We start from the raw sequence: 11,721 nt of genomic DNA on the forward strand, positions 1-11,721 counted from the left end.
CAGGACAGGTGAAGTTGTGACGGTCTTTGATCTTCTATCTCCAAATTCCTGATAGATAGCCTAAATAAATGAATAACATTCTCCTTCTCTCTCCTGATCCCTCCCTCTTACTTTCTCTCTCTCTCCTCGCACGGCGCACACCCGAGGTAGCCTACAATGTAGGTCTAACAAAACACATTCTTAGAATCATATAGCCTATAAAATCTCTGGGAATTGTTTTCCATCCCGGGAGGCTATTAGCCTACCAGAGTGTCCAGGAGGCTTGGCAATACAATTTGAACCGTTTGATTTGGCAAACGACCCAGAGGTGTGAATACACCCTGGAAATGTCATAGGCTACTTCTGCAGTGTCTACTGTATATAGAGAGGACACAGTAAGCTAAGTCGTGTGTGTGTGTCTGTGTGTGTGTGTGTGTGTGTCTGTGTGGGTGGGGGGGGTGTTGTTGGGACCTGTGCATGTGCCTGTGGGGGGGGAGGGCTATCTCTCTCTCTCTCTCTCTGTCTCTCTCTCTTCAGTCAGTATGGGTCATGGTTACATAGCAGAAGATGCTGTGGAGGGCTATCTGTCCAAACTGTGCACCAGGAGTAGTTCTAGTCACAGGCCTGCTCATCGGTCAGGTATAAGGCTCCTTCATCAACACAGAGGCTAATCTAACATCCTTTTTTGTAAACTATCTTTTGCTCTCTTGGGCGTGTTCATTAGGCCATTCTGGATGAGATTCACAGCTATCAGACAAACAGTCAAACAGCAGCAGGTTGTAATTTATAACCAGGCTGCATCCTGGACACCTAACACACAAAATAACACAATACTGTTAACCTTCTTATGCTCTGCCCCCAAATTGGCTAAACGTGTCTGTTGAGTTGTGTCTAGCCTTCATGTCATGTGATATCATGCACTGCTGAATCTGATATATCATGTGATCTGGTGGAGTCACATTATAATCTGATATATCATGTGATCTGGTGGAGTCACATTATAATCTGATATATCATGTGATCTGGTGGAGTCACATTATAATCTGATATATCATGTGATCTGGTGGAGTCACATTATAATCTGATATATCATGTGATCTTGTGGAGTCACATTATTTGATGCTAATCACTGCCACCCCCCCAAACTCTGTCTCCACAACAGAGCTCTGCCCAGAGGGATTTTGTTGTCATGGCAACCCGGACCCCCCAAATGGATGAGTCTACTGCAGCAGCTGGAAGCTCATTGGACAAGGACTGGGTCACTGAGCACGCCCGGCAGGTAGCCACATAGGGACAGGTCAATAATAACAAAGTCATTCTCCCAGCACGGTGTGATGATGAGTTGCTGTGTGCTTCTACGTGTCCAGGATGCTGCCTGGAGGTCTGTGTGTACTAGGAGTCTTCATCATCACTGATACCGATGCCAAAGACACACTGAACACACTCCGAAAGGTCAGATTCATACAAGGACACAAACGCTTGGAGGATACTTTCATCATATTGGTTAAAGTTTTGGACATTTATAGGCTATATGCAGGTCTAAGGGCTATGCTAAATTAATTTATTAATACAATAAACAAGACTACACCCCTAGACACATTCTCACATGTGTTTTTCCCATTAGGGTCTTAAATCTAAAAAGAACAAAATCAGTAGAGCTTCTTCTAGTAACATAATTGTGAATATCTCTGAAACAATTAAAGTAATTAGAGAGGTATTTGGGAACCTTATTATGCACAATCTTATGAGTCAGACCCAATTTGATTTGAATGACTCTTTTCTCAACTGGCAGCCAATTTAGTTGCTGAAAGAAAGCTGGCACTAAGTGAGTGCGTGGAGGTATCTTTAACACCACCCTAATTAATTTGTTTTGGGCAGTCTGTAGTTTGTTTTTAAGGCGCTGCGGTGTACTATTATACCAGGAGGTGGCAGCGTAATCAGGAGGTGGCAGCCTGTGTGTGTGTGTGTGTGTGTAGCTGGTTTTTGCAGTGGAACAACTGATCTCCGGGGATCGCCTGTGGAGCCCCGCGGACGACGACGTCACAGATCACATCACGCTGCACGTCAACCCCAAAACCAGGAAGTATCCTTCTCCACAGCCATCTGATTGGATCAGATAGCCCCCAATAGATGGATGGATAGAGATGAAGGGATACGACCGATATGCTCTAGCATCAAAGTATTATACATGGTACAGAATACACAGGAAATGATGAGTTTTTGTGGCTGTTCCTTAACTCACCATGTCAGAACCATCTGCAGAACCTTTGATGTCAGAGACCCCAAGGTTAGTTTACATAGCATGCTGTCAGAAAGTATTCAACCTCTTTTCAGTGACACTCCAAATCAGGTTAAGGTTTTGAATGTCCTTAAGATTTCTCCAATTAAGTGTAATTAAAGCAGCTACGAGCAACTTTTTCGATTGTTATTAAACAGTATAAATTTAATATCAATGCATCACATCTTACCTCTAATAGTCGACGAGAGCAACGCAGAGTAGTCTCGCTTGAACCCTGAGTGAATCGGCCAGTGTTAGTGTGTCTGTAGCCAGGGCAGATCAGGAAGTGAAATGAAACGGTTTGCAGCAGCCACTTCGGCCATAACCACAAAATAACTTCCAAAAACCTGTTAGAATATAACGAGAGATGTTCCCGCGAGTATGCGTGGCGTTCACATTGTTTATGTTATGTTGCTAGGCAGCGCAAACGGCGTTGGAAGGCAGCTGCGTTTCACTTCCTTGTTTCACTTCCGCGTTTCACTTCCGGGTTACCCGGTCCGGTCGCTCTAGAGAGCCCCCTGTTGGCGCGAGTTTAGACAGACTATAGACTTAATAATCACCTAAGGGAGCAATCTCAGATACACACGGCTTTGGTCTCGTCGACTATTAGAGGTAAGATGTGATGCATTGATATTAAATTTATACTGTTTAATAACAATCGAAAAAGTTGCTCGTAGCTGCTTTAAGTGGTTATGCCCACCTGTTGTTCCAATCTATACCTTTTAGATCATCTGTTTATTTCCAATGCATGATACACAAATAGCTGAATAAGATGTAATGTAATCATCTGGCTGTAAGTTAACGAGATTGTGATTGGCTGTTTCAGAGCACGGCCAAGCCTGCTGATTGGAAGTACCAGTCCGGTGTGTGTTCTTCCTGGATTATGGTGTCATGTTGTCTAGATTTGGACATGATGTTGGCACTGCCAGAGGACCGAACCAGCACAGAAAGCATGGAGAAATGTCTCATGGTTAGCAGGCGCGCACACACACACACACACACACACGCACGCACACACACACACACACACACACACACACAGTATGATATTCCTACTCTGCTCCCTTTTACTTTTACATTGTGACCGTATAGTGTACATTGATTGGAGTTGGTCCCTGGTTGCTGCTCCTAGTTCTAGGAAGCTTCCTAGTAGAGGATGGGTCAAATGCAGAGGATGAATTTCCCCATGGGGATTAATAAAGGATAACTTAACTTATAACAATATCCACTACACTCTTATCATATACAAATATATTCTTGCATTTAAACAAAAGCATACATATCACTGACTCTAAATGCTCAGTTTTACACAACAATATTTTTGCTTTACTACCACCTTTTTGGTTCCCAAAAAATGCAAGCACGTACTGTAACTAACACATGCAAGTCTCAGCAGTCTTCACAAAAGGATTTTCACCCAATTAACTGGTGATTTACATAGCATATAATACAGCACTTTTAACACATGTTAACATACCTGTAATAGTAGGACAAACACAACCACACTCGGTAGGCACTTTAATTAGAACATAAGAATTCAGATAAATTATCGTTGTTGGTCTCAAATTAAACAGAAGGTGAAATGTATACATTAATTATTCATTAATCATTCATACTGTTACTCTTACACACATGCAAAGATGCACACAGTTACAGAACCCATACAGACATTCAATTCAGCAGCTTGACTGGAACTGTTCTCAGGTCAGGTCTTTTGTTTCAGGAGGGACTGAAAGCGTGGGCGCACCAGATTGAGGACGGAGTTTGTCTGATTGATGGCAAGAGGCTGCCGGTTGACAAAGAGATCACAGCAGGCCAGGTGAAGGACTCCTGTCACCTAATGATCTAAATCAATATGAAACTGAATCTAAACAATACAACTCGTTCTCTGATTGGAGGGAGGACAGGAGGGAGAATCTAACTCTGGCTTTTCTCTGCAGAGGAGGAACGTGAAACAGACTCTCACTGCTCAGCTGCTCGTCACACCGGTAAAACACACACACACACACACACACACACACATACACACACACACACACACACACACACACTAGTGTTTTATAAAGGCAACCTGGTCGATGTCACCTCAGCAAGGAAAGACATTGGCTCCAATGTGAATGCTGCAGTACATGTCACAGGGTTCCTACGCAGGTCTGGAAAGTCTGGAAAACTATTCAAGATGAATTTGATCATTTCCAACTATTGAATAGATTGGTGATTTGAAGAAAAAAAAAGTCTGCAAAAGCTTGTGGTTCACGTCTGATACTCAGATAATTATGGTAAAATCGGGCTTCTCTAGTCCAATGGTTCTCAACCTTTTTGAACCGTGACTCCCAAAAAACTTTAGGCTGGGGTTCGCGACCCCCCCTCCCGCCACAACCCAACCCAATGACATTGCGCACGCATTTACACACTGATTTCACTCGCTCACTGAACTCGTTTTTATAGTTTATATAGCTTTATAATACATTAAACCATTGGTATGGGAGATTTCATCATCATGGGAGAAAAATAATTTATTTTCTTTTTTCTCTTTTGACAATCATCCTGCGACCCCCCAAAATAATCTTGTGACCCCCTGGGAGGGGGGGGAGAACCACTGCTGTAGTCTACCAACCACTCAAAGCGCTTTAGTGCTGACATTCACACACACACCCATGACGGCAAGCTACGACGCAGGGTGCTGCGCAACCATCGGGAGCAATTTGGGGTTCAGTATCTTGCCTAAGGTCACTTTGACAAGTGGACTGGAGGAACCGGGAATCGAACCACCGATGATCGGCGGACCGACCTCCTCGTTAGTGGACGGCCCGCTCTACCTCCTGAGCCACAGCCGCTCCACAGCGTTGAGGTTGTTGTAGAGCTACTTTGAGTCCACAGTTGATGTTGATGTGAAGAATAATGCTCAGAGGGATGCTCGTATTTACCCAGCCACTGCATTATATCAAATCAATTCACCAAAATCAAAACCAGTCAAGAACATGGTTAGAACACACGCCTGGAAAAATATGGAACTTTTAAAATGGAAAACCGTGTAGGAACTAGAGAGCTGCGCGGGCCTGAAATCTCGGCCCGAGCCCCCCCCGGCCCGTGACATGCAGGCCCGTGCCCGACCCGGCCTGGATGAGTCATGAAAGTAATTGGCCCGAGCCCGTTGCGAGGCCCGACATCAATATCACGATATGACAACACATCTCTCTCTCTCCCTCTCTGTGCATGCTGCCGTGCTGCTGAACTCGTTGGTCCAAAACGTTGCTAGACTGTGTTGCCTATAAAGACAACCACCGCAGCTTTCTCTCTGTCTCTCTCTCCCCCTCTCACACACGCTACCGTGGCCTATCAAAATCCAGACATATTGTCTCGAGAAAGAGAACGTTAGATCGTTTAATTGCCAACAGCAACAATGCCCACAAACTGAAACATTATGTCACTCAAGCATATAGAAATTAAAACAGCAGACTTAAGCTGTGTTCACACCAAGATATTTATTTTTCGCTCTGTCGCTTGATTCAACCCTTTGGAATCGCTCTGTCGCTCTGTTTAAATCGCTCGTCAACAGGCACATGAATTGACGGAGATGTGGGGGCTATAACGTTACGCAATGTCATGATATTTGTCCACTACGAGCCACCATCATTGTTTACAAGCTAAAGCCTATCAGTGTGCTCCTAATGCGAGCTCCATACCGGTAGGACAGACTTCACTTCATGTCAGCTGTCAGCCTGTCAATCAGCTGTCAATGCGGTTTGTTGCCACAGAATAAACCAGCGGTTTGTTCCAAGCCAGTGTGATCCTTGACTCACTCTCACACAGCAGCCAATCAGCGTTGAACAGCGAGCGACTGATGCCAGCGTAATTTCGCTCGAGTTGGGATATTTCATCTCGAGCGACGAGCGTATTTTCTCCCTATCGCTCTGTCTCTGTTGCTCGGACGCCCAGCGATATTTCTCCCAGGCGAATATACGCTCAATCGTTCGTTTGCATTGACTTTTTATGTAAACTCGACGCCAGCAAAAAACTTTAATAGGTCGGTGTGAACGCAGCTTTAGATTCACATGTCCTCTTACTCCCTGATGAAGGCTCCTGTGTGAGCAGAAACATGTTGGTGTGTTTTTTAATCTATAGCCATGTTTAAGATAAAGGCTTTTTAACATTTTCTACTAAAAAGACCAGTGTTGCTGTGGGATTTTTTTAAGGTTTGCTCGCTTCCACTCTCCACAAAAGGTTTTTTCTTGCGGGAGACAAACTTTATTTTTCTATAAGACACAGCACCTATCCGGACGAGCCTAGGACCACTCTGGAACCTGAAGCGCAGCAGCCAGTGTCCGTTCTGCTTTACTACTCCAGCCTGGGCCAATAACAGGACCTGTTATTGCCCGGGACAAGAGTAAGTACTCACTAGGCTCTTTCACACACAGATCGTGGCAAAAAAGCAGTTTAGGAGTCCCGCAAAGCCCGCAGCCTCGCCACAGAAATTGCTTTCACACAGAGCCAAGAAGCACGGCCACATTCCCGTGCTGCAGTGTACTTTCAGGTGAAATCCCCTGCTCCCGGATTGAAAGGCAAGCACCACTCGCATGGTGGGCGGACTCGCCTTAATATCAAAACGCATGCATCTGCTCCTCAGACCAACTCGCCACAGACGGCTATTCACCTTATTCTTTGCTCACACATGGACGCTTCCGCATTACGTCATTTCGTAATAGTATTTCCGTTTTGACTTGCCAAAAACCCCGCAGGCAAAATGGCCGCGCACACTCCCCTCCTAAAGTGGCAAAATTACTCCCCCATAAACTAACATATCTTGGCCAATACGTATGTAACATACAAAATAAAACAACCCGTAATATCTTAATTTTATGTAGAATGCAGAGGACATGTAACTGTTTAGTTAAACTTGCATTCCAGGAATATTGTGCTCTAAAGATGACGTTAGTGGAGTCGAGGCTGTTGCGTCCTGAAACCCACATAACCTAATGTGTGGTTTGGCGTAACCTACGTATGTGCGAGATAGAAACGTTATGAATATAGCCACGTTACAAACAACAAACTAACGCTGGTGATCCGTATGGAAACAGTGTTACTCAAAATGGTTAAAAGTTATATAAATTTGGGAGGTACGGTGGTGCAGTGGTAAGCACTATCGCCTCACAGCTCGAAGGTCGTGGGTTCGATTCCCACCTGGGACGAGGTGAACGCTGAAGGAATGCGTGCCCGTCCGCATGTCCTCGAGTGCCCACCGCCCGGGTGGGGTCGGCAAAAGGGCCTTTCTGTGTGGAGTTTGCATGTTCTCCCCGTGCCTCCCGGGGGTTTCCTTCACATAGGAACCCCCTTCACAAAAACATGCAATATCCTGGTTGCTAATGTGGTTCCTCCTCTGGTCGTTAAGGGCGCCTGTTCAGAGGGAGGGGAACTGGTTGGAATAGCGTGAACCTCCCACGTGCTATGTCCTACCGGTGAAGCTTCCTCTGTCAGGTGAAAAGAAGCGGCTGGCTGACTGCCCATGTCTCGGAGGAAGCAGTGAGCCAGTCTCGGCTCTCCCCAGATCGGCAGAGGATGGAGTAGCAACCAGGATTGAGAAATCAAAGCTATTTTCACACATGAACTCCGGATCAGGTGAGGGTTGCTCCCCACTGAGCCTGCCCCGGATGATATGTGAAGTGTACCCTTTCACACATGAGGCATGTCGCTTTCACACATGAGTAGCACCTCCGCAGAGTTTGTAAAGTAGAGAGGGGGCGGGCAGCGGGGGTGGGGGAATTTGGGCATGACCACACGAGTTGTGAAAACGAAAAATACATAATGGGCGATAACTGCCTAACGTTCACGGCATATAATCGTTTGCGCATAACGTTAGTAAGTAATTAATTAAACAACCCTACAACTCACGCCCAGATGCATCGATTTCATCGAGTCGCAAGCACTACAAACAAAACAGGTCTTTGCTATGTTCAGTCCTAAAATGCATCCAACCTACTAGAATTATACAGAATACAGGAAGCTAGACGTTTTTACCTTCAAAATAAAATAAATGTTGTATTACTTAGTAACAAAAAATCAGAATGTCGACTCACTACGGGTTAAAATTGACTTTTCGAAGGGAGCAGATATTCTTCCAGTTTATCTCCGTTCTGTATCTTTCGAAACACACACAAAAAACATTACACGTGCATTTACTTTATTTAATTGCCATTATTGCGAAGGTTATACCCGGAAGTTTTCGTTATATACTGCCTGACTTGACGCTACTTGGAATTTGCGGTTCTGCCATTGAATCTTCACAAACGCTGTGTACACGTTAAATCAAAGACATGAACGCAACCAGATCGAGATACCCTACCTAGCGATGTCCAATACTGGGAAGCGGGACGACCCTCGCGTCCAAAAATGCTTATTAAATGTGTGTGGTGTGCGAAGCAGACATGAAATCAGATCAGAGCCATGAGCCTTTCAATCCAGCAATCCAGCAACATGTTGGCTGTCGCACACGGAGCAGTTTTGAGCTTCATTTGGAAACCAAATGGCATGTGTTTTTTGCTCGCTCATTCACATCGACTATTTATATAATAATAATCTGTCACGATCGTCTCTGTCCTCATGCACTCACGAGCTGACTACTTCACGGAGCTCTGGAGGGGGGGGGGGGGGGGGGGATCCACTCCTACGGCTGGGGCTACACTTCCCTCCGGATAGGACGAGGATCCGCGGGAGCGCGCATGAGCCACATGCACACATTCACACATGACAGCCATCCGGATAGCCTCTAGATAACTCCTGAATTCCAGACATGTGTGAAAGCAGCTCAAGTGAGCACTAATGGGGGATAAAATGGGATAAAAAAATCGGGGGGGGGAAAAAAAAAAGTTATATCAATTTGGTCATTCAGTGGCACTTTACTGCCATATAACATAACTAACTAGCGGCTAATATTAGCCACATAAGGCAACTAGCGCTGAACCGGAAGAACAAATATGTTTGCGTTGAACGTGGAAGAGAGAAAAAGTGGGTGTGGTGAATAAGGTGAATAGCCCTCTGAAGCTTATTATTATATCCGTTAATTTTACCTACCGTACTAATGTCAACATCGTTTGAGCATAAAGCCTAACCGCACGGAGCATTCCTCCTGGCGTCCCTGCAGTCATGATTGTATAGGCTACTTTTTTTTACTTTCACTCGTGCACTTTCTTGCTACATGAGGTGATTTCCCCTGTAATTTTTTTATGAATGAGCTGACCATTCGCACCTTTTCCGGCTTGCTGCGACACGCTTTCAAATGGAGGCGGGTTGCCAGGTAACCCGGCACTGTTACTACCTCCCGTCGCGGGACAAAAGGCGTAAAACAATTATCCACCAACGCGCGTTCACGACTTTCACATCGGAGGCGCAAATCCTATTTTCCGTGCATTTTTCGGCTTTCAAGGCCGGTGTGAAAGAGCCTACCGAATTGCGGCGGACACATTTGGCTCATTTCCACCACATTTTACTGCCCTGCACAGCTCGTCACCAGTCGGCTCTACTCGTTTCGGCCCGATGGATGTTCTGCTTCGACCGCAGATCATCTGCCCCCGCCCACAGCTGGTCGTCATAGTGACCGCATATCTGTCCTTCGCTTATAGCCGAAGTAGGCTATAACATCACGTTACAATTAAATCCATCCACAGAACTTTTAAACTGTTTATGAAATACTGGTGCCTCTAAATGACCTACAGTGTACATGGGCAAATGTGACAATCGGCCAGGAGATGCATGCGCTGCGCTGCGCGGGGACGGGAGAGGCGCTACAGACAGAGTGTGAAGCCTGTACCCCGGCGGCCTCTCACCGGGCAAGACCGCGGCTTCAGCAAGACCCGCCTGCGGCCCAGCGGAGCGCTGCACAGGAGCTTCCTGAGCAGCGGACTTTTTTCACACTCAAAACAATTGAAACCACCGCCAAGATTTTATTTCACCAGAGGCGAAGGCAGCAACACAAAAGACTGATGGAAATATACATAACAGAAGAGAAGGTAAGCCCACTAAACTGGTATGCAGCATTGCATTGACAGTCAGTAGATAGAGTAAACACGATTCTGCCTGACCAATCAGTCGTCAACAATGTTTTCATGTCACTGTATGGTACCGGGTTGACAGAATAGAACCCCGACGAGGCAGGTACGAAAAGTAGCACGACTCAACCCCAATACAACCCGGGCTGGGACGGTTTTAACCGGTGGAATGAGACAATTTATCGAGTCGAGCGGAGCGGGATCGCGCTACTACCTGTGGTGGAAATGGGCCAATTGAGGCCGGCTGTGGGGCCAGGCAGGGTGGGGAGAGCATTGTGCTTGTGTACAGAAGATTAGCTGTGGGTTTCCTGTCCTCCAACAGAACAAGCTGTGTGGCACTGGGACGAGGCCTGTGATTGGGCGAGCTACGTCGGAGAAGCAAGAGTCATCTGTGAAAGCAAGGGGGAAGCCATTGGACCGCAGCAGAGGGGTGGTGTTGCGACATGCCCCTCTCTCGAGTTAAAGTGTAACTAACCCCCAAAACACTTTTTTTCATTTGACACCAAACTGTTGCCATTTGACCATTTGTATCATTTTTCAGCAGCATATCTGGCATAAGCGCCCTCTAAGGGTGTAACACTGCTTTTTTTTCTTTTCTCAAATGAATGGGAGATTAGGAACACACTGACGTCACAGTGTTCCCAAAGACTATGGGATTTCAAGATAGTTACTCCACTACTCCCCCTGTACCCTTTCGGCTCCTCACAACTCCAAGCCTATTCCTATTGAAGTTTGCTCTTAAAATACTGAACCAAACGTCGTCAAAGTTGGCACATGTCTTAATTATAGTTAGTTTCCCGCTGAATGTGTCATTACTTTATTAATATCTTACCTGGATAAGCTCGAATGATGATGTTTATATTATCAGTCCGAGTTGAAAGCACTGTCTCCAGCCCAGGCAGGCGGGAGAGAGTCGTACTGTAAACCTCATGGACGAGCCCCAAGCTCCGGGAGCGCGCGCAGCAGCAGCTGGGCTCTCTGTGCTCTGAGAGCAGAGAGAGCACAGTCTGACATTTCCGCGGCTATCAGTCCGACTTGGAAGCACTTTCTCTCGGCCAGTCAAACGGGAGAGTCTGCTCTCTCATGCACCCGCGGGGGCGCGCAGCAGCAGCAGCACACAGCAGCAGTGAGAGGTGGGGGCTTTCAACAGTCTGACATTTCAGCAAACAAATCTCGTCGCAGTTTAGCGGACATGTAAAATATAACGCTATACTACGACGTGACAACGTGACAAAGCTTCTCTAAACATATCGGCTAATATAATATCATCACTGTGTACAAGCAACGCCAACTTCTCAGGAAATCAAGTCAGCAGAGCAGAGCGACTGGCTCTGTCTGTGTGTGTGTGCTCATCGGGGGGATTTGCATAGGAACAGTCTGTGAGGAGGAGAAGAGCTCTGCGCTGCCTCCTGCGCCCTGAGA

The 11,721-nt window shown here is 46.2% G+C and overlaps 1 pseudogene across 1 annotated transcript; it reads left to right on the forward strand.

Annotated features, from left to right (window-relative positions):
• The first annotated feature begins 521 nt into the window (after positions 1-521).
• Positions 522-10,762, forward strand: LOC310770627 (protein odr-4 homolog; annotated as a pseudogene). The gene is made up of 9 exons: positions 522-618; positions 1,142-1,258; positions 1,339-1,431; positions 1,956-2,062; positions 2,230-2,266; positions 3,084-3,227; positions 3,981-4,076; positions 4,198-4,245; positions 10,622-10,762. The product of its transcript is annotated as a protein odr-4 homolog (transcript).
• Positions 10,763-11,721: the final 959 nt, after the last annotated feature.

The sequence above is a fragment of the Poromitra crassiceps genome (genome assembly GCF_964638095.1).
Source record: "Poromitra crassiceps genome assembly, contig: HAP1_SCAFFOLD_136, whole genome shotgun sequence".
In the NCBI taxonomy this organism is placed as follows: Eukaryota; Metazoa; Chordata; class Actinopteri; order Beryciformes; family Melamphaidae; genus Poromitra; species Poromitra crassiceps.